Below are 20,924 nucleotides of genomic sequence, written 5' to 3'. Positions count from 1 at the left end.
CTGTCAAGTTAGAAGGGTTTCTTTTTAGCAACATCAGCAGTGTGGGGGTTGTGAAGGAGGATTGGGTGAACACAGACTTTTGGGCTCAGGTTTCAGCAGTATATCAGCAGTAAACAATGCAAGAAGGCTTGAGCTGGGAAATAATGGGTGCGTACTCTAGCCAATCCTACAGTCACTGTGTGTGCCTGTATCCAACAAGTAGATTAAACAGCAGCTGCCTGCAAATCCATTACTGAGTTTGTGTGAACAGCAAAATGGGGAGAAAAGGGGACAGCAGATAGGCCTCCTCACCAGCTGCCTCAAATGTTAAAAACACATGAGTTTAGTCACCAAATGGAAATTATAACAAAAAGGAAATTGGTGCAATAAAAAATCATCCCTGGATGCATTTCGAAAGAAGTCCTGAAGTAGTCTTTAGAGGATTTCAATTTTTTTATTCACACAAAGGGTATCTGATACAGTTATTTCATTTCACACATGCATGTCTTTCATTCTGACACAAAGATTAGCTGAAACACATTCAGGAACATGTCTACTTCATTAACTGAAATATATGTGTGTCTGGAGTAGGAAGACAGATATGTTAGTGACAGCTGAAATAATATACAATGCCACCTGAAAATGATTAATTCAAGGTCTAAAATTACCTAACCTAGAATTACTGCACTCTAAAATTACTGTACTGACTTGTGGGAGACATGGAGGTTCAGTAGGAAAAAGAAGGGTATGATTGAAATAATGTCTAAAAGAAACACTGAACAAGGTACAAGATCAAATCACTGTTTGATCATGATGAATCTGTCTGGTATCTAAATGTTTTGATTTTGCTTTCATGTTTTTCAGATGCCCTTATGGGAGGCTCCAGTCTTATAAATAAACCAACTGGTATCCTATGTGGGAGAGAAGTCTTTACAAGAAAAGCTGCTGTATCACCAGGGAAAGAGAAAATGACTTTCAAGCCAAATGAGTTTGCATACTTTTAGTTATCCTGTAGGATAGTGAAATGTTAATGAGTCTTATTTTTCAGAGAAGACAAACCAAAGCATCAAAAATACAACAAAACACAACTCCTATATAATATTTTGACATGGATGCTTGGCATTTCTGTGCCATCTCAAAAACTATTTTTCTGGCCTTTCTCTTATTCAACACCTTTATGTTGAATATTGTGGCAGCAAAAATTACCTGATACATTTCAGTAAATCTGGAATTTTTATTATTTTATTTTATTTCTGTGAATGGTTGCTGTATCTGTTCAATACAAAACTGTGTGGTGGGTCACTTGTGTTGGTAGATAAGAGTTCAAAAAGATGGAAGGTCTGATAAAGAAATTTTAAAAGCTTGAAATGTCCTTCAAGATACTGAACTCTTTTATTTGTCTCATTATTAAAGTTCATTGCTATTAAAACCTATTTTTAAAGAAAGCATGGCCCCATTCTCTTTTATTTTGCAATCAGTCCTTGTGGTCTCTTCTGACTGTGATTTTAGTTGGTGAGGACAACACTGATGCCGGACTGCTTGCTGATGTGTCTCTGTGTGTGAACTCCCTTCCCTCCTTCCTGTGCATCTGGCAGCCTCCTGCAGCCCGGGGACACGTGCCTGGCTTAGAACGGGTGTGGTGCTGCTGCAGAAAGGGGTTGTGTAAGTCCAAAGCTCAGCTCAGGAAGGAAGGAAGGCCACGTTCAGCTGGAACATCTCCCAGGGGAACTTTTCCAGTCAGCACCAACATTCTTCAGTCTCTGTAGCATGCTTAGCTTTGTCAAAAATTGGATTTTACCTCTGTGGACCACAGCTCCCAGAACCACGCTGAGCCATTCCAAACTGTCCAATAATTCCTCCTTTTAGAGTTAGGGGAGCATTTACAAGTCTGACACATAGAAATTAGGTAGCTCCTCAAATTACAGATCCCAGAATTTTACAGGATGCAGATATAACAGTTAAAAGATTATCAATGTACTACGGTTGTGTAGTATGAAAGATATCTTAGCCACAATGGCCAACAGGACATTGCAGTCAAAACCAGGATTTCCAAACCATTGTGTTAATACAGTAGAGTCTCACTCGGCAGGACGTTGGATAAGCGAAAATGTTGGATAATAAAGAGGGATTAAGGAAAAACCTATTAAACGTCAAATTACATTATGATTTTACAAATTAGGTACTAAAACAGCATGTTTTACAACAAATCGACAGAACAAGCAGTTCAATACACAATAAAGTTATGTAGTAATTACTGTATTTACAAATTTAGCACCAAAACATCACAATGTATTGAAAACATTGACTACAAAAACATTGGCTACTAACAAATTGACTACAAATGAAGATAGAATTGCATAAAATGAACTTACAGTAACAACACTGTCGAAAATTAAATCTGTAAAAAGTTCAGTCCTTGCTGGCAAGAGAAACAGCTGTGGATCTGGGTGGGAGACAGACTGCGTTGGATAATCCAGAACGTTGGATGAGCGAATGTTGGATAAGTAAGACTCTACTATACTGTGTTTACAGAGTTAGTCTTTTACATATGCATTTAGAAGTTTTAAAAGAACCCTGGCCCAAGTGTGTGCATGCCCAGTGAGTTTAGTGGATTGATTACTGATTTAGGTATGTTTAGAGTCATAGAATCATACAGTTGGAAGAGACCACAAGGCCACCCAGCAGGCCCGTAGCCAGGATTTTGTTTCAGGAGGGGCTGGGATTTTGTTTCGGGGGGGGGGGGGGGGTGGCTGAGTCTGAGCGGGAGAGGGTCTACCCTAGCAAACCTTTTGTATTGTTATCCCAATACCCTCATGCATATGGGATATATTGAGCATGGTGATCAGATCATGATATGAATAAACATTAACAGTTTAAATAATAAATGTAAGGCCTTCTCGTGGATCACCTTGAGAATTTTAGGGGGGGGGGCAGGCTGAAGCCCCTCAAGCCGCCCCCCCCCCCCCCCCGGCTACATGCCTGCCACCCAGTCCAACCCCCTGGCATGCAGGAGAACCTGACATAGCTGTCTCCTGAATTTCAATTTAAGTGGTTGTGTGTTAAGCATAATGCTTGTACTGATGTTTCCTTGATAGGTTGTTTATTATGTATCTGTATCAAGCCTCAAATAAAGAACTCCTGCTTGCCTTCACCCTCCTTATGTTGTCAAACATAGCACACCCACCCCAAGAATTATAGTTTGCCAAGGACACCAAAGTCAAAAGAAATGAAATGCTTTCCTTGCCCTCAGCTTTCCCAGGAAACTTCCTCATCGTCCAATATCATAACAATTAAACCAGTCAAGGACTCACTTAAATCTCCCAATATGGACATGGACTTTTTGGGGCTTACCTCTTTCCAGGAGAGCTGGAGCCAGCAACATCACCAGAACACCAGCCAATCAGGGTGAGGATCCAAGCCAGCCCCTCCTTTGGCCAATCAGGAAGGGGAGCAGACAGAGCAGAAAGGTTTGAATAGCTGTCAAGTGTATAAAGTCTCATGTCTTTGTATTCATATATTTGCATACTTTGTATGCATATATTTTTGGCGCTAGGCTTGCATGTATCCCTTCTGGCCAGATTGTGAATAAACCTCTGTTGCTTTCAGCCTTGGTGAGAGTGTTTCAATTGGGGGAAATCAGGTATAGCATAATGCTCATTGGGCAGGATCCTCCATAACCGTGGTCCTTATTCTAAATTTGACCTCACTTAGATATCCTCAAGCACAATAGGCCAATTCCTTGGCTAGCAGTTAGTAGCAACTGATGGCATTTTTTGTGAATAGAATTATAGTTTTGCCCCTTACAACTTCCCAAGGTAATTAATTCTTCAGTTTAAGTGTACCTTGATTTGCTTTTCAATAGTTCAAGCTGCATATTTGTTTCTTCCAAGTAAGAGGAAATTGTTGTTAACTGTCAGTAGAATTCAACGTATAGTAACCCTATGAATTGAAAGCTCCAAGTCGCTCTGCCATCAACTATTAGGTCTTGCAAGCTTAGGGCCCTGACATTTTTGAAGAAATTTGTTGTTGCCTGCCTTCAATTCATTTCCAATTTATGGTGGTCCTAATGGAGTTTTCATGACAAGATTCGTTCTGAGGAAATGGCCATTGCTTTCCTTGGAGATTGAAAAACTAAGCTTTGCCCAAGGTCACACACTGAGTTTCCAAGGCTGAGAAGGGATTCAAACCCTGATCTCCAGAGTCATGCTCAAACCACTACACCACACTAGCTCCCTCCCTTGAGGAAATAATTATTTTTTGTTCAAATGTATACACAATAAATATACATTGTAATACATATTGTGACCTTAGGCATCTACTCCAGGGGCTTGTCCCTCATTTCAACATGGTATAATGGTTTGAGTGTTGGACTACAACTCTGGAGACCAGGGTTCACTTAGCCATGAAAGCTCATGGGGGGTAGCTGTTCATAGAAAACAACTAGAAGACATACAACAACTACTACATTACAATACTAAAGTGATGGCGCATCACCAGCTATTGTCTCTGGTTCTGCATATGCTGATACATATGTTCATCCCTTTTGGAGGAGGACTTACAAGCAGAATATCTCAAGGTCACTTCCAAAGCTACTTGCCTCCTTTCCTGCTCTGAATTTAAGCACATTTTTTCTACATTTACAGAACCTGTTTTTGAAAGTCATTTTCTTGTGAGAAGCGCCCATAAGCCTCTCCTGCAGTTATGTCTCAGTGTTTTTTCCATTCCAAACAAATTTAAAGGTTGGAGACCTGTTTTTCTGCACAGCACAAATGGGGTTCTTCAGTTTGTAGTTTTCCAAGCAAATCTTACAAAACATATGGTTCTCTCGGGATCTCTGAAGCACATCTGTGTTTGCTTTTCATCTTCTGAGGAATTAAAAATAGAGTGTTATTGACTTAGCCATGGAGTGGGAAAATCTGTTTTGTTGATGGACAGGAAGTAATGGAGGAGGAGGAAGATATATTGCTGGGAAGGAGATGTGGAAGGCAGCATGGCAAGGAAAATATGTCTGAGTCTGATCTTACCATATATTGTTGCAGGGATTAACAACTGAAACTTTTCATGACACACAGAAACTTTTTGTGCTAATTACATATTCTTGATCAGATACCTCTGAAGGGCAGAGGACACGACCACCTTAGGGGGAAAGGTTCAGGGCAGGTCACATCCACTTTTCCCTGCCTCCATCTGCTGCTTAAGATGGCTATCTTTCTTAGGAGCTCTTTCAGGCCGTGCAGTTATGTCAGCAATCACCAGTGAAAGGGAAAGCACACGGGGTGGCTTATGGTGCGCAAAGCCCCGCCTCCTCCCCTCATCATATGGAGGGAGCAAGAGGGTGCTTTGGCACCCTTTCCCTCCCCCCATCAGATGGTAGAAAGGGCGGCAAAGTGCATTGCCCACTGCCCTTTCTGCTATCACACAGCAAAAAGTGGAGGAGTTATCCATCGGAGCTACCCAAACTATGCTTTACTCCCCATAATGGAGTAGAAAGCACTTTTCAGCACTTCCCTTCCACTTTGGGAGGAATGTGGGTGGAGCCTGTCATGCATCATGAGATGGCGCACAGCAGGCCCCGTTCTTATCATGCATAAAAGCAGCAAAATGGGGCCAAAAATGGCCCATGTGAAGAGGTCCCTAGACTCATGGTAGTTCAGACTCTGACCATAGGAAATGGAAGTAAGGGAAATATGTTTTGTTCCCACCCAGTCTCTTCTTACCACTTTGAACATATGTTTTTGTTGCCTTAACATAGAATTTTTCATTTGTATCTCCTGGTAATTAAAATTCATTTTATTATCTTCTGCCCATGTTTCTATTTTATCTAGGGGCCCTTCCACACAGTCATATAACCCAGAATATCAAGGCAGAAAATCCCACAATATTTGCTTTGAACTGGGTTATCCGAGTTCACACTGCCATATATTCCAGTTCTAAGTAGATAATGTGGGATTTTATTCAGCTAAGTCCTTTTGAATTTTATTTCTGTTTTTTAACGTGTTAGCAACTAAATCAAAGGAAGATATACATGTTTTCTGTATCTCTCTCCCCTTTCTTTCAAGAAGAAGCCCCAAATAGAATTCAGAATATCTTTCTGGGAAGAGAGGGAAAGATCTAATCTCTCCTACATCTGTTTCTGTCCAAGTGATAGCTTGCATCTGGACTGGAAAGCAGGTCACTCTGCTCACAGGCTGATGTGTCAGGGAGTTGGCAGACTGCCTTTCCTCTTGGGATCCTAGAAGACTAGGCTTCAGTTTGTGTAGAAGGAAAATGTTATTTAGTGGTCATTTTTTTCAAGAGATTCTGAACAATACTGTTTTTGCAGAATGGACCCGAAATATAAGGAACAGACGTATTGCCTCATGATGCCCACTCTGTCACTCTGGGGATATTTTTTCTTTTAAGATTCAAAAGGACACAAACCTGGACAACTTAAAAGTTGATAAGTTGCCAATGAAGGTCAGAGCAGATATTTTCAACACTATAGTTTTACCGGCAATGTTATATGCATCTGAAACATGGGCAACAACATAGTTAGAGAAGGAAAAACTGTTGGTGACTCAGAGAGCAAGGGAAAGAAGGATTTGTGGCATGACAATAAGAGACAAAATCAGCAATAAAGAGCTGTGTCAAAGAACTTGGGTCCGTGACGTGGTCAACGAAATCTAGGAGGCAAAAAGAAGATAGGCAGGGCATATTGCACAACAAAAGATAATTGATGAACATATTGACTAAGAAATTGGATACCAAGAGATCACAATTGTCCCTTGGTATTCAATGGGACGAACCAACGGTTAAGCTATCTGGTCAGAAATGGAAAAGAAAAGCATAGGATAGTATATTTTGGCAAATGGTAGATTTGTGTGAAGCCTAAAGGAGTGGATTGATAGAGTTACATGCTGGGTTGATGCAGGGAATTCCATGGATGTAGCGTACGTGGATTTCAGTAAGGGCTTCGACAAGGCCCCCCATGACCTTCTGGCAAACAAACTATTTAATGTGGGCTAGGCAAAACTATGGTTAGGTGGATCTGTAATTGGCTAAGTGAACAAACCCAAAGGATGCTCACCAATGCATCTTCATCCTGGAAAGAAGTGACGAGTTGAGTGCCATAAGTAGGGGTCTGTCCTGGGCCTGGTTGTGTTCAACATCTTTATTAATTACTTAGATGAGGGGTTAGATGGCATGATCATCAAGTTTGCACCAAATTGGGAGGGATAGCTAATACTCCAGAAGACAGGATCAGAATTCAAAACGATCTTAATAAATTAGAGAGATGGGTTAAAACTAACAAAATGAACTTCAGCAGGGACAAATACAAGATACTCCACTTAGGCAGGAAAAATGAAATGCAAAGGTACAGAATGGGGGACGCCTGGCTCGACAACAATACATGTGAAAAAGATCTTGGAGTCCTCACAGACAACAAGTTAAACATTTTATTTATTTATTTCCGATATTTCTACCCTGCCCTTCTCCTCAAGGGGACTCAGGGCGGCTTACACAACTGGCAGGATCACTACCAGTACATCATAATACAATAAAATAAGAATTAAAACAGTTAAAAATAGTTAAAAAAACATAGCAATATACAATATATAAAAGAATATTTGTGCCAATATCCATCAGACCTTGTGCAAGAGCCTTAATCCAATCCATGTCTACGCTAACTGAGTTCATTCATTAAACGCTTGCGTGCATAGTCAGGTCTTCAGCTTCTTCCTGAACCCCAAAAGGGATGGAGCCTGCCGGATGTCACTGGGGAGGGAGTTCCACAGCCGAGGAGCCACAACCGAGAAGGACCTGTCTCTCGTCCCCCCCAGCCTCACTTGAGCCAACAATGTGATGTGACAGCAAAAAACAAAACAAAACAATGGGATTTTGGCCAGCACAAATAGGAGTATAGCGTCCAGATCCAGGGAAGTCACACTACCCCTCTATTCTGCCTTGGTCAGATCACACCTGGAATACCGTGTCCAATTCTGGGCACCGTAATTGGAGGGAGATATTGACAAGCTGGAAAGTTTCCAAAGGAGGGAGACTAGAGGGGGTCTGGAGAACAAGCCCTATGAAGAGCGGGTTAAAGAGCTGGGCATGTTTAGCCTGCTGAAGAGAAGGCTGAGAGGAGACATGATAGCCATGTATGAATATGCGAGGGGAAGTCATAGGGAGGAGGGAGCAAGCTTGTTTTCTTCTGCCCTGCAGACTAGGACACGGAACAATGGCTTCAAACTACAGGAAAGAAGACTCCACCTGAATATTAGGAAGAGCTTCCTCACTGTGAGAGCAGTTTGGCAGTGGAACTCTATGCCTCGGAGTGTGGTGGAGACTTCTTTGGAGACTTTAAGCAGAGGCTGAATGGCCATCTGTCGGGGGTGATTTAAATGTGACTTTCCTGCTTCTTGACAGGGGATTGGACTGGATAGCCCATGAGGTCTCTTCCAACTCTATGATTCTATGATGACAAATCAGATAGGATAGTAATTATAGCACTATGATTTCACATTTACCTTTATGGCCCCATCCTGTGAATCCTGAGTTTTGTTGTTTGTTACAGAAAGAATGAAATAAATATTTTTCAGAATTCTCAGAGAACTCCAGTGAGGTACCAAAATATAAAACCTAAGATTCTCTAAGATGTAACCATGGCAGTTCAGGTGTATTAATAACACTATTGTATAAAGTGTCATGTGGATAGGACCAATGTAACTTTGTGGTATCATAGGTGAATGCAACCTTAGACTGTCGAGGAGGGAAAACTGTGATGAAATGGCAGCATTACTGGCTGATTTCTGCCTGCCTTGAGTAACCTTCAACATTTTACAGATGAAAACTGGAAAATGTTTGGCCAAACAATATCAGAATATGGCCAAGATGGTGAGGTTTTTGAGGAAGAACAGCCAAGCTAGAAGAGACTGCAGCAGTTTGCTTTTGCCTGAATCTGAAAATGTCAGGATTTTGCTGCCTCCTCTTCCCTCCACCCTACTGAGTTGAATGTAGACTTTTGCACTTTCAGCTCAGCTTATAACAGTTAAAGTAAATTGAAGAGAAAGTAGGAAAGTAAGAGGAGAAGACGAAAAGCTCCAATATTTTAAAAGCAGCTGAAAATGCGACATGGCAGAGTATGAATTGGGACCTTCCTTGTCAATTCTGGAGAGTTGGAAGGGGACATATTATTAATCACATACTCCTTTTTAAAATATACACATTCTACACCCATTTCCTCATAATATGTCAGGCTCAGCACCACTGCAAGCAAAGTTTGGGGGAAGAGTTACTTTGGAGCAGAATAACTCAAAATACCCTTAGAGTTGTAAACCATAATAGTTCTTTTCTCATTAAAGTGCCAACAACTAAAGGCCCAGGCATGGAATTCTGAGTGTGCCACGTGGCTGTTTTTATTGGCTTCTTGGGCCACAAAGAGCTGCTGAATTAAATAAAGGAAAGCAAGAGGAAACCATGAAATAATAACAGTGGCACCAAGCATTCGAGAATAGCTTCAGCCCCAGAAGCCAACCAGACAGCTTATTTGATTTCACTGCATTTAAAAGAAAAGTTAAAAAAAACCCCCAACAAAACTCTACTTTTGCTGCTTTTGTAATTGGACATCTGTCTGCACTTTAAAAATGTGCATTGCCAATGACACTAACACATTTAAGGAGAAAAGTTAAGGTAGGATGAGAAATTGTGGAAAGGGGATGGTGCTGGAACAGGGTAAGGAAGAGTACATGAAAACTGAACTGACACCGATTTCATGATGTAATGTTTGTGCCAGCTCAATTGCTTGATTCATACCTTTATGTATTGTAATGTCCTAGACTAGGAACAGATGATCCCCTCCAAGATGTCTATTGTATATCTAGGAAAGCTAGAAGAGTTGGCTATAGCCTTAAGCAAGAAAAAGACTGTTGTTAATTGCTGTTTGGTTAACATCAATCTATGGCAGTCCTGTGAATTATAACCTTCCAAGTCATCTGTCATCAACAGTCTACTGGGGTCCTCCAAACTCTGGGTCATTGCTTTCTTGACTGGGTCTATCTACCTGCAATATGGTCTTCCTCTTTTCCTGCTGCCTTCAATCCTCCCAAAACCCAATTTCTTTTCTAATGAGTCCTATCTTTTTATCTTTACAATACGATAGCTTAATTATAGTCATCTTGGCTTCTAGGCAAGGTTCAGGCCTGATTTACCCTAAGACACATTCATTTATGTTTCTAGCCATTCAGAGTGTCTAGAGAACTCTCCTCCAGCACCGCATTTCAAATGAATTGATTTCTTCCTAAAGCTTGCATCTCACGATCTATATTCTTAATTTTGGAACTCAGAATTCTAAACACAATACTAAGTTTCTGGGTTTATTATCCTGGATATTAACCAGCTTTATTATCCTGCTGCATAAATAATAATATAAACTTTATTTATATCCCATCCTATCTCCCTGAGGAGTTTATTAGCCATTCTCAACATAACTCATCTTGTCTGATTTTGGAAGTTAAGTAGGGCTGGACATTGTGAGTGTTTAAGTGAGAAATTACTTGAGACTAGAAATACCAAAGATCTCAGGTTAAACTAGGCCATAGTCTTTTCTGAAACCCTGGAGAACCATGGCTGCCTGTCAGAGTTGACAATACTGGTCAATCTGATTTAGGACAAGGTGGCTTCCTTTGAGGTTTCCTCCCCATATATAATCAGCAGTTACAAAAGTGACAGTGTTAGGAGTCATTTGAGTGTCAGACTAGGACTCTGGGATACCAGAGTTCAAATCTCTACTCAGAGATTGGGTGATCCTGGGAAAGTCACACTCTCTCAGCCTCAGGCAAAGACAGTGGCAACGCCTCTTGCCCCCCCCTCCCCCCCATAAAGCTTGCAAAGAAAACTCCATAACATGCCAGCAGGTCTGCAAATCTTTTTATTTTGAAGGAACTCTAAAAAAAGACTCAAGAATGACAGAAATGTTTTGAAGGTACACAACAACACTCTACAAATTGACTACCAACATAAATATAAATAAAATAAAAATACTAAAAACAAAAAAGAAATAAAAATGCTATGATAACTACAAGGAAGCCAGTGCAGGGGACAGAAGTTCTCAGGGAAGTAGTGTTCAACAATAGCATTTACCTCTGGCATCAAAAACCATAAGCTGCTTTTCATTTACATCTCTATTTCTATATTTTGTTACAAATATCCTAGGTAAAGGATTATGATTAAATTTTAATTGTTTTTCTATAATTCTTATGTTGTTGATTCCTTTGGCCCTTCAGATGTTGGATTACATCTGCCAGCCAGCATTTCTCACCACTGGCAATGCTGGCTACTAAGGTCACTGGGACTTGTAATCCAGCAACATCCGAAAAGCCTCGTGAATCCTATACATCTCATTAATGCCTTCAGGTCAAATTTCTTTGGAAAGAAATCAATGTTTCAACATAGGATGGATCTCTTGCATTTAACATTATTTCCAGTCTTTCATGGCTTCTGGAACACTTGAAAAGGAAAAGTGTGTTATAGGTGGTTAGACTCAATTTTAAAAAGCCCAGTATTTGCAAGATCCGAGTAGAGCTGCTGATTAAAAAGTGACTGAGTGATTTCCTATTCATAGGAAATTAACAATAATTTTGTTGCTAGGTAAAGTCCCCCTTTTTTGTACTTTTTTTAACAATAGTTATGCTAGATGATGATGGGAAGGAGGAGAAAGAGGAGGAGGAGGAGAGAGAGGAAGAAGAGAAGAACATCTGTAAAGCATTCTGCCGCCTGTATCATCCTATAGACGTTCCTGTGCAACACAGATAATTTGAAGTGGATCGATGTTAATGTCTCTAATTGCTATCCTAAAACTTTTGAGAGAGATATGAATAGTACAACTAGATAATAGACTTGTAACAGAAACCACTTTAAGAGAAATGGAAAAACACTTGAGGAAAGTTGTTAAATCACTTTAGATATTTATGGTTTCAAGGGCCTTCATGCTGGATGGGATGTTGAGTAATTACCGCACTCTGAATTAACCCCTTTATTGCATTTAGATGCTTCTTGCTATGCTATGAATAGTAGTGGCGAATAAGATTACAGTAATCAAGAATCAACATAGAACCAACTGGTCTGAAGAATAGCTATTGGAAGGGCATTATTGATTAGTATTGGATAATATAATAATAATAATAATAATAATAATAATAATAATAATAATAATAATAATAACTTTATTTTTATACCCCGCCCCATCTCCCCGAAGAGACTCGGGGCGGCTTACATGGGGCCTGGCCTGATAAAACAAACAAATAACAGTAACAAAGCAATAAAACAATTATTCCAGTAAAAAACATCAACATCAATAAAAACAATCATTAAAATCAACAAGCAGGATACAGTATTAAAAACAGGAGACTAAGTCGTAGATCCCAGGCAAAATGCAGAGTATTACGAAATGGGGAAAGGAAATTTCATAGTTGAATGGACAATAAAGTGCGGTATAAAATGACAAGACAACAACAATGGGACTATTATGGAATGGACAGATAGATCAATCCAGCAACAATTAAACATTGAAGGCCTTTTGGAAGAACCAGGTTTTTAAGCTCTTCCGGAAGGAGAGGAGGGTAGGGGCCTGCCTGATCTCTCTAGGTAGAGAGTTCCAAAGCCGGGGGGCCACGACGGAGAAGGCCCTCTCTCTCGTCCCCACCAACCGTGACTGTGAGGGTGGTGGGAGCGAGGGAAGGGCCTCCCCCAATGAGCAAAGAAAACGTGTGGGTTCATAGAGGGAGATGCGGTCTCTAAGGTAGGTGGGTCCCAAACCGTTTAGGGCTTTGTAGGTGATAACCTGCACCTTGAATTGGGCCCGGAAAATAAATGGCAACCAGTGGAGCTCCTTAAACAGAGGTGTTGAACGCGCCCTGTAATTCGCTCCAGTTAATATGAGCCTGTCTGGGCTTTGAGACAATTGAAAGGCCAACCTTCTCTCACTTCTGCTCCCAGCACAAGCATTTTGATGACAACAACAACAACAAACTTTATTTATATGCCGCTCTATCTCCCATGGGGACTCAGAGCGGTTTACACATGGTAAACATTCAATATGACCCAATGGGGGCCTCCTTGATGGCTGCTTCCAGTTTATGGCTTTCAAAAAGATTTTAGGCTACCTTTCTCTCTATTGACTGTCCACTGAGACCTTTGTATTCAGATTGACTCAAGGGCAACTGAGTGGTGGCAAAGGGAAGCTTTTAGGGGTTGGAAAGTTATGGGACTTTGGGGCATCTTGAAGGCTTTAGGTTGGGGAGAAAAGGTTCGGGACCAGCATGCTTCACCTTGTCCTTCCCTGCTTTGATATATCTCAAGGGCTATGAGCAACTTCAGAGGAAGGCTGCTACAAAAATATTTTAAAGGAAAAAAGGAGGAAGGCCAATTAAGGTATATAAAACTTTAGTATTTACGATGACTAGTTGATGTGATTTGGTTTACCATGGCTAGTGTGTGTGTATGTATAGAATATATATATTTTTCTCACCAGGTAAACAAACTCTTTAACAATCTTATGCCTTGTGCCCCTTTCCCTTGTGGCCTGACCACTCTCCTAATTTAACTGTATTTTCAAACTTTTTGGGGCAAACACATGCAGACACTGTCTTCTGGCCATCACAGTGTGTATCTGCAGTAGCCTTGCCAGCCCAGGTTGGGCAAGATTCTTGTGCTGGACTCTCCTAATATAGAAACTAAAATGAGTAAGAAAGTATCTTATGAATAGCCTTAATTGATGTGGACACCTATAAACATGCCAGCAGGTATGCAAATATTTTTATTTTGAAGGAACCCTATAAAAGACTCAGGAAAACCTGGTCAGGACAAAGTTAAAAATAAAAGGTTGGAAGAGGAAGAAGCAGAAATCTCTGCTACTGTGGAATGCAAGAGTGCCACGAAAGGTCTGCTGTGCAGCTTCCCTTTGCCTCAGTGATTTGTCTGAGCTGGCCTGAAACTTGGCTTCAGGCTCTTGTTGCAGAAAGTCAAGCCATTCAAACTGAGGGTTTTCTTTCTTTCAAAAACAGGATTCTTTTTTATTATTTCACAGAAAGAAAGGAAGAAAAGAAGTCAAAGGCCTTTCAACACAGCCCTATAACCCAGAAAATCAAGGCAGAAAATCCCACAATATCTGCTTTGAACTGGCTTATCTGAGTCCACACTGCCATATATTCCAGTTCAAAACAGAAAATGTGGGGTTTTATTCAGCTGTGTAGAGGGACAAAGTGAGATGCGGAGATACAGGGGGATCTGTGTGTGTGATTGAACAGTAAACTTTGCGAAAGGGCAAGCAAAGCCCTGCAGTCTTTTAGCTCTTGTTTAGAAGATAGAATGTATCTCCTTCAAGAGAGCTGATTAGCATCTCTGTGTCTGGGGATCCAGCAGCTGCAGCAGGAAGCATCTTAGGAGCCACAGGATCTCTTTCAGGAAGGACAAAGGCCAGCCCGTACCACTAAAGCATAGGAGGCTTAGCCAGGGCACTTTGTCAAGTTTCCAACTTCTTTTGATTCTTGGTAAAATACTTCAGGGCTATGGGAAAACACACTTGATACAGAAGTGGACTATTGAGACGATCTGGGCTAGACTTGGCCAAAGGTGTGTTAACCTTCTGTGGGATTTCTGATTCTCCAGCTATCTAAGCCAAGAAATTATTGTTCATCATGAGATTCATACCTGAATGTATATTTCTCAGCTCTGTTGATGCATAGCTTCCAATATTTCCACAGATGAAAACTGGGCCACATGTGGACCAAAGAAAACAGAATATTGTTGGGATAGCAAAAGCTATTAATAAAGAAGAACACACAAGTTAGAAGTAGTGACGGTAGTTTGCTTTTGTTTGAATCTATGAGAAGGGCAAGATTCCATCTTCTCCTCTTTCTCCCCTGCTGAATTAATAGATTCACTTTTGCATTTGGTACTCAGCTTGACTGTTTTGTATACTAGCTGGAGAATTCTAGTAGCTCAAGTTTAAATCTTTTAAAACTCTGTCCCAGCATAGTAACATCCATGTGTATTGTACTACAACTCCCACCATTGCCAGCCAGCTTTGCCATTGTGGTCCAAGACATCTGGAGGAGAGGCACCAGACCAGGATCATCAGATGCAGAGAGAAGATTTCAAAGGCACATGAAATAGTAGTAGCTTCATAATGAAACAAGGGATTTTAAGGTGTGTGTGTGTGTATGCATGCATATGCTTTTACATTCTTTTAATTAGCATTGTATCATATTTATTGTGGGAGCTGCGATGGTGCAATGGGTTAAACCCTTGTGTTGGCTGAACTGCTGACCTGATGGTTGGGTTGCTGACCTGAAGGTTGTCAGTTTGAATCCATGGATGGGGTGAGCTCCTGCCTGTCAGCTCTAGCTTGCAGGGACATGAGAGAAGCCTCCCAGCAGGATGGTAACACATCCGAATGTCCCTTGGGCAACTTTTCTGTAGATGGCCAATTCTCTCACACCAGAAGCGACTGGCAGTATGTTCTCAAGTCACTTCTGACACAATAAAAAAATTTATTGTTATACACCTTGAGTCTCTATATTGGAAGAAAAGTGGGGTAAAAAAAATAAAAAAAATAAAAAAGCCACCCACACCATGTGTGCTTCAAAATTCATGCACTCACTCACCTACCTATTTTTTTCAAATACACACACATGCAGATCACTCTGTGACCAGCGAAGCCTTACTGGTTACTTTGCACATGTTTAGAAATAGCCTTGGTTTTTTGACTCATTGTAATTAACTGGTAATGTGGTTTATGTAAAAGTGTTTGCATGTGTGAGAGAGAGCGGAAACAGGGTAGTTGTGCAAAACACACGCTCTGTGCCCATTAAGTACTCTTCCAAAGTAAGATCACCATATGTATAAGGTTTTATTCACTGACATTGGGTATGAAACATAAGAAAGTCCACATCCTGGTGGCAGAGAAAAATATTTAGAAAAAAGATTCTTGAAGGTACTCTCTCAGGAGCATATCAATTTTTGGAAAATTTCCTAGCATGGTTTACTTAAAATTGGGCAAATGGAAGTAGATTGAGATGGAGGTGTCAACAGATCTTAAAGTACACAATGATGTGAAGCCTAGGACAAGTGGGATGGAAAAACTTGGCTAATTACACTATGTAACAAAATTTGAAAAATTTCTGTTCATGGTTTGAAAGTGTGATTTCCTGTTTAATTTCATGGTACTTAGTTTGAAAGTAGTGGTTATACTCCAGAAATGTGTTGTCGAAGGCTTTCATGGCTGGTATCACAGGGTTGTTGTATGTTTTCTGGGCTCTATAGCCATGTTCCAGAAGTATTCTCTCCTGACATTTCGCCCACATCTATGGCAGGTATCCTCAGAGGTTATGAGGTATTGTGTCTTCACAGCCTCTGAGGATGCCTGCCATAGATGTGGGAGAAACGTCAGGAGAGAATACTTCTGGAACATGGCCATATAGCCCGGAAAACATACAATAACCCTATACTCCAGAAACTTTGCTTTTTGTGGCAGTCACAAACTATGTTGAATGGGTTGATACTCTATTAAATGAAAAACTATATCAAAATGTGCTGCGGAATGTCCCGCAAACGCAAGGTTTTTGTAGTTTAATAATCTTTTTCCATGTTTTTATGATAGAACCTATTAGGAAATGACATTTGTAATCCAGGATCTAAAATTGTGTTACATAGTGTTAGTGTTCTAACTAGCCCGATCCTTTCAGTGCATAGGCTGCACCTAAAAAAAGGAATAAAATGTCCTCAGAAATGAGCATCCAATCCTAGTTGGTTAGTCTGTTGAACAAAGCCTTAGAAGGTCCAGACCTATTATCCACCAAGTCATGAAACTCAATGGTGACCTTGGACCACTCAACCTGACCTACCTCACAGGGTTTGGAGCAGGCATCCTCAAACTGTGGTCCTCCAGCTATTTTGACCTCCAGCTCCCAAAAAGCCCTACCCAGCTTGTTCATTGGTCAGGTATTCTGGGAGTTGGATGTCCAAGTAGCTGGAGGGCCGCAGTTTGAGGATGACTGGTTTGGAGGATAACATGCAAAAAGTGGGAGAGCAATGCATGCTTGCTTAAGTTTATTGGAAGGAAGGTATTGTATAAAGTCATTAATTACAGTGTGTCTTCACTAGCAGTGTGTCATAATTCACTGAGTGAGGAGAGAAACCACATGGTAGTAAGCAGTCCAAAAAGCTGAGAGATCAATGATTAGCTGGGAAAACTAAGAGAGGTAGAGGGGTGCACAAAAGAATAGTTAGTATCCAGTCTCAAGGGTGCAGTCAGCATGGCAGTCTCTAGCTTGGCTCGGGTGTCTTTTCCCCTTAGTGCAGGATAGAGTTTGCTTTCGGCAGGTGGCCAGTGTTTGCACTGTCTTCTTTAAGCAGGATGATTCTTCAGCAAGAATAGCTGAGGCAGCACAACTTAAGATGCAGCTGTGCTGAGCCCCTCCCCAAACACTCTTTATCTGCTGTTATCCTAGAGGAAGTCATGGCACGGGGCGTGAGAAGACAGGTATTTGGAGGTACTTCGAGCCAGAATGGCCTTGTTCCAACAGGGTCATCCAAGGGCATTTTGTAACCTATGACCGAGCCACAAATAATAACTCTTGAGTCTTGTACTCAAGACACATGGCATTCCAAATCGAGTACAATATTTTGACAAGAAAATTAGAAAGTCCCATAATCATTTCTCCCCATTCCTTGCACTAAAACTACAATAGCTGTAGTTTTACTATAGTCATGTAGTAAAGCTACATAGTTATATGTTGGCAATGTGCTGACACACAAAATCTGCTGCCTGGGGTGACAATTTCAGTTTCCCTACTGACAAAGCTGGCCCTGGGCTTTAACCAGGCAGTTCTGGAACTGCAGACATTTCAAGGAGTGTTGTGGGAGGAAGACAGAAAAAAAGAGTTCCCTCTTCAAGCTTTTTCTGTAAAATGTAACCTTAGATACTGAGAACCATTCCTTTCAGATCTTTATCACACCTTAATGGGATTCCATTTTTTTGTCTTCTCTGGGAAGGGAGAATGTCACTTACATTGTGGATCTGCTAATGAAGCAGAAAGCATCAGGTCTCACTGTCAAATCAGACTGTCTCCTTTCTCTGGGCGAAGGATCCAACTGAGAAAACAGTTCTGGAAGCCCAATCCTCAAAGACATCTGACAAGTCTGGTCTACGTTTCAGTGGAACACTGGCATCTCTAATGTTGATTTGCTTCCTCTCCGTGATAATCCCCACAATCCTTTTACCATTTATGCAGACATTTTTGGAATGCCACTGCATTTTAACAGCTGTTGGTGAATTCCCTGTGAGCTACTAATGGCCTCCTCCCCCAAACGCTAATAGTACAGGAGAACTTGGAAAAATAAAGATTAATTAAGGCAGCAGTAGGAAATCATGAGGCCCTCCAGAAATTGTTGGATTGCAATTCCCAGCAGCCCTAGCCAGCATAGCCAATGAAGAATCACGACAATCCCAGTTTAGCAACATCTATAAGGCCATGTGATTCTCATTCCTTACTTTAAGGAAACATAAGAGGCTGCGGGACCTTCCACACTATACAATAAAAGTATTGCAAATCTACTTGTTTTAAAAAATGCCAAGGAATTTTGAAAATGATGTCAAGATATTACATTACCATTTTTTTTACAGTAGAAATAAGAAACAAAATTGGTTTTACATGTTATTTCTTTAAAAATATAAGATTTTTCAATCTTTTATGGAATTACTGGTTCACAGCATGAGAAAGCAACTTATGGCTGGATGAGGTGATATTTACAAACTTTCTTTGCTTTCTTAGCGCAGATACAGCCTTAAAGGGAGAAATGGGGGTGGACACATGAGGCAAGAATGGTAGCAAAATTAGTAATATCTGGGATTTCTTCACTCTATAGAATTATAATGCTATAATTCCATTTTCACTGCCCTGATTTCATGCTATGGAATCCCGGGATTTGCAGTGTAGGGAGGGACATTTCAGGTTCTCAGCCAGAGAGCTCTATTGCCTCACCAAACTACATCCCAGATTCCATAGGAGTCATAATACTACAATGCTGTAGTGTAAATGACCCTGAAGACAAAATATCCATAAACCACCCAAATACTTCTAGTAAAATTACTGGGAAATAACCCTAAATATTCTAGCATCTGTTGGAAGTGAATTCTAGGCATGGCTTTTTACAACACTGCAATTTTGATAGGCCCCTAGGGAAAGAAGGTCTACACTTACCAAAAACATCCTTCTGCTGTGAGTTCATACTGTTCAGACTTGAAATGAGCTCTATACACTTGAGAGAATTGTCCTTGAGAGCCATTCTGAGGAAGGGGCCTGTTTTCAGCTTTGTGTTCTTAATTTTTAAAAAGTGTTTTTGGGAAATACTTGTGCTAAGTCAAATATTAGGTTTTTCAACATGGGATAGAATGATCTATATGGGAGTACAAATTGCTGAAACAGCTGCCCATCCCAGGACTGGGATGGGCAGAGTTACGAGTTCTGAGGCAGGGCTGAGCTTCTATCCTGCAGTGCCAGCCAGGACACAGGGGGTGGGGCTAGAGGAGGGGGGTGGGTCTCTTCCCAAGTGCCTGACAGAGCTGAACCTCTATACCCGGCCCCCGTGTTCTAACAAGCACCTCAGGGGAGGTATACAGAGGCTCAGCCCTGTCTCGCACTCTTTGGAAGAGGCCCCGCCCCACCCCTAGCCCCGCCCTTTAGTCCTTAAAGGCCTCTCAGGAGAGGTATAGAGGCTCAGCCCTGTCTCGGGCTCTTGGAAGGAGGCCCCGCCTCATTCGCTAGCTCCGCCCTCTGTGTCCCAACAAGAGCCTCAGGAGAGGTATAGATTCTCGGCCCTGTCTTGGGCTCTTGGGAAGAAGCCATGCCTACTCCTCTACCTCCATTCCCTGTGTGTCCTAACAGGCACCTAATGTGCTCATCCCTGTCTCCGGCACTTGGGAAGAGGCCCCGCCCCTCCTCTGGCCCCGCTCCCGTGTCCTAATAGGTGCCATCACCACCCCCCTGGATTGCTCCAGTGCCCACCGGGGGGCGGTAGTGCCCGCTTTGGGAATTACTGATTTAAAGCAAATCCGTTGTAATAAAGGCATTTTAAGAATTTTTAAATGAGACTATGTGGCAGTATTTTTGCAAGGTTAAATGAGGTTTCACTAGAAAGAGGTGGTCTTCATGCAGTCATGCTGGCCACATGACTTTGGAGGTGTTTATGGACAATGCCAACTCTTCGGCTTAGAAATGGAGATGAGCACCAACCCCCAGAGTCGGACACGACTGGACTTAATGTCAGGGGGAAACCTTTACCTTTAGTATAATATCAATAAGAATTGTTTGAATGTAGCTGGATTTCAGATCTTTCTGTGCCGATACATTGTTCTGCCAAATTTTTATCAATAACACGGGTGAATAAATATATTACAAGTTCATCTAGACAGTTACACTTAACTATTTTCAAGTGACTGTATGTAGTAAATGACTAAGTATCTGCTGTACAGCTCTTTGGACCCAATAAAATGAGTATATATGTATGAATATTATTAATATTACCACAAAAAGGACTAAGCCCTCTGGCCACTGATATTGTATGTTATACAGGGCCTATACTCCTTGGAGTGGATATGTGAAACTCTGATAATAGTGAACCCTATTAAAATGAAGGACTTCTGGCCAGGTATACTAGAGGGTCATACTGGAGAATCTAGAAAATGTCTAGAGATGACATATTTTCTGAATTATGGATACCTGTCCTGTCAATGTGGGAGTTATACAATATTTGCTTAGGATGTAGTCCAAGAAATCCACAATAGTTATCTCAGTCTCCCACACACTCAAAACATGTTGTTTTGGAACTATAACATAAGGATCCAACCCTTGTGACATCACATCATTGGGAACCACCTCTGGCCTCAGGTTTTTGTCTTGAAATCTCTG

General features: G+C 41.2%; 1 long non-coding RNA gene across 1 annotated transcript; it reads right to left on the bottom strand.

The window, feature by feature from the left end:
* Window positions 1–411: 411 nt before the first annotated feature.
* Window positions 412–19,622, bottom strand: LOC134296138 (uncharacterized). Its single transcript, XR_010002713.1, has 2 exons — window positions 6,400–19,622; window positions 412–4,844 (listed from the first exon to the last, which is right to left on the bottom strand). It is a non-coding gene; the product is annotated as an uncharacterized LOC134296138 (long non-coding RNA).
* Window positions 19,623–20,924: the final 1,302 nt, after the last annotated feature.

Source organism: Anolis carolinensis, chromosome 2, assembly GCF_035594765.1.
Source record: "Anolis carolinensis isolate JA03-04 chromosome 2, rAnoCar3.1.pri, whole genome shotgun sequence".
Taxonomy (NCBI): Eukaryota; Metazoa; Chordata; class Lepidosauria; order Squamata; family Dactyloidae; genus Anolis; species Anolis carolinensis.
The sequence above is the reverse complement of the archived record's forward strand: the minus strand, read 5'-3'. Positions and strand labels throughout refer to the sequence as shown.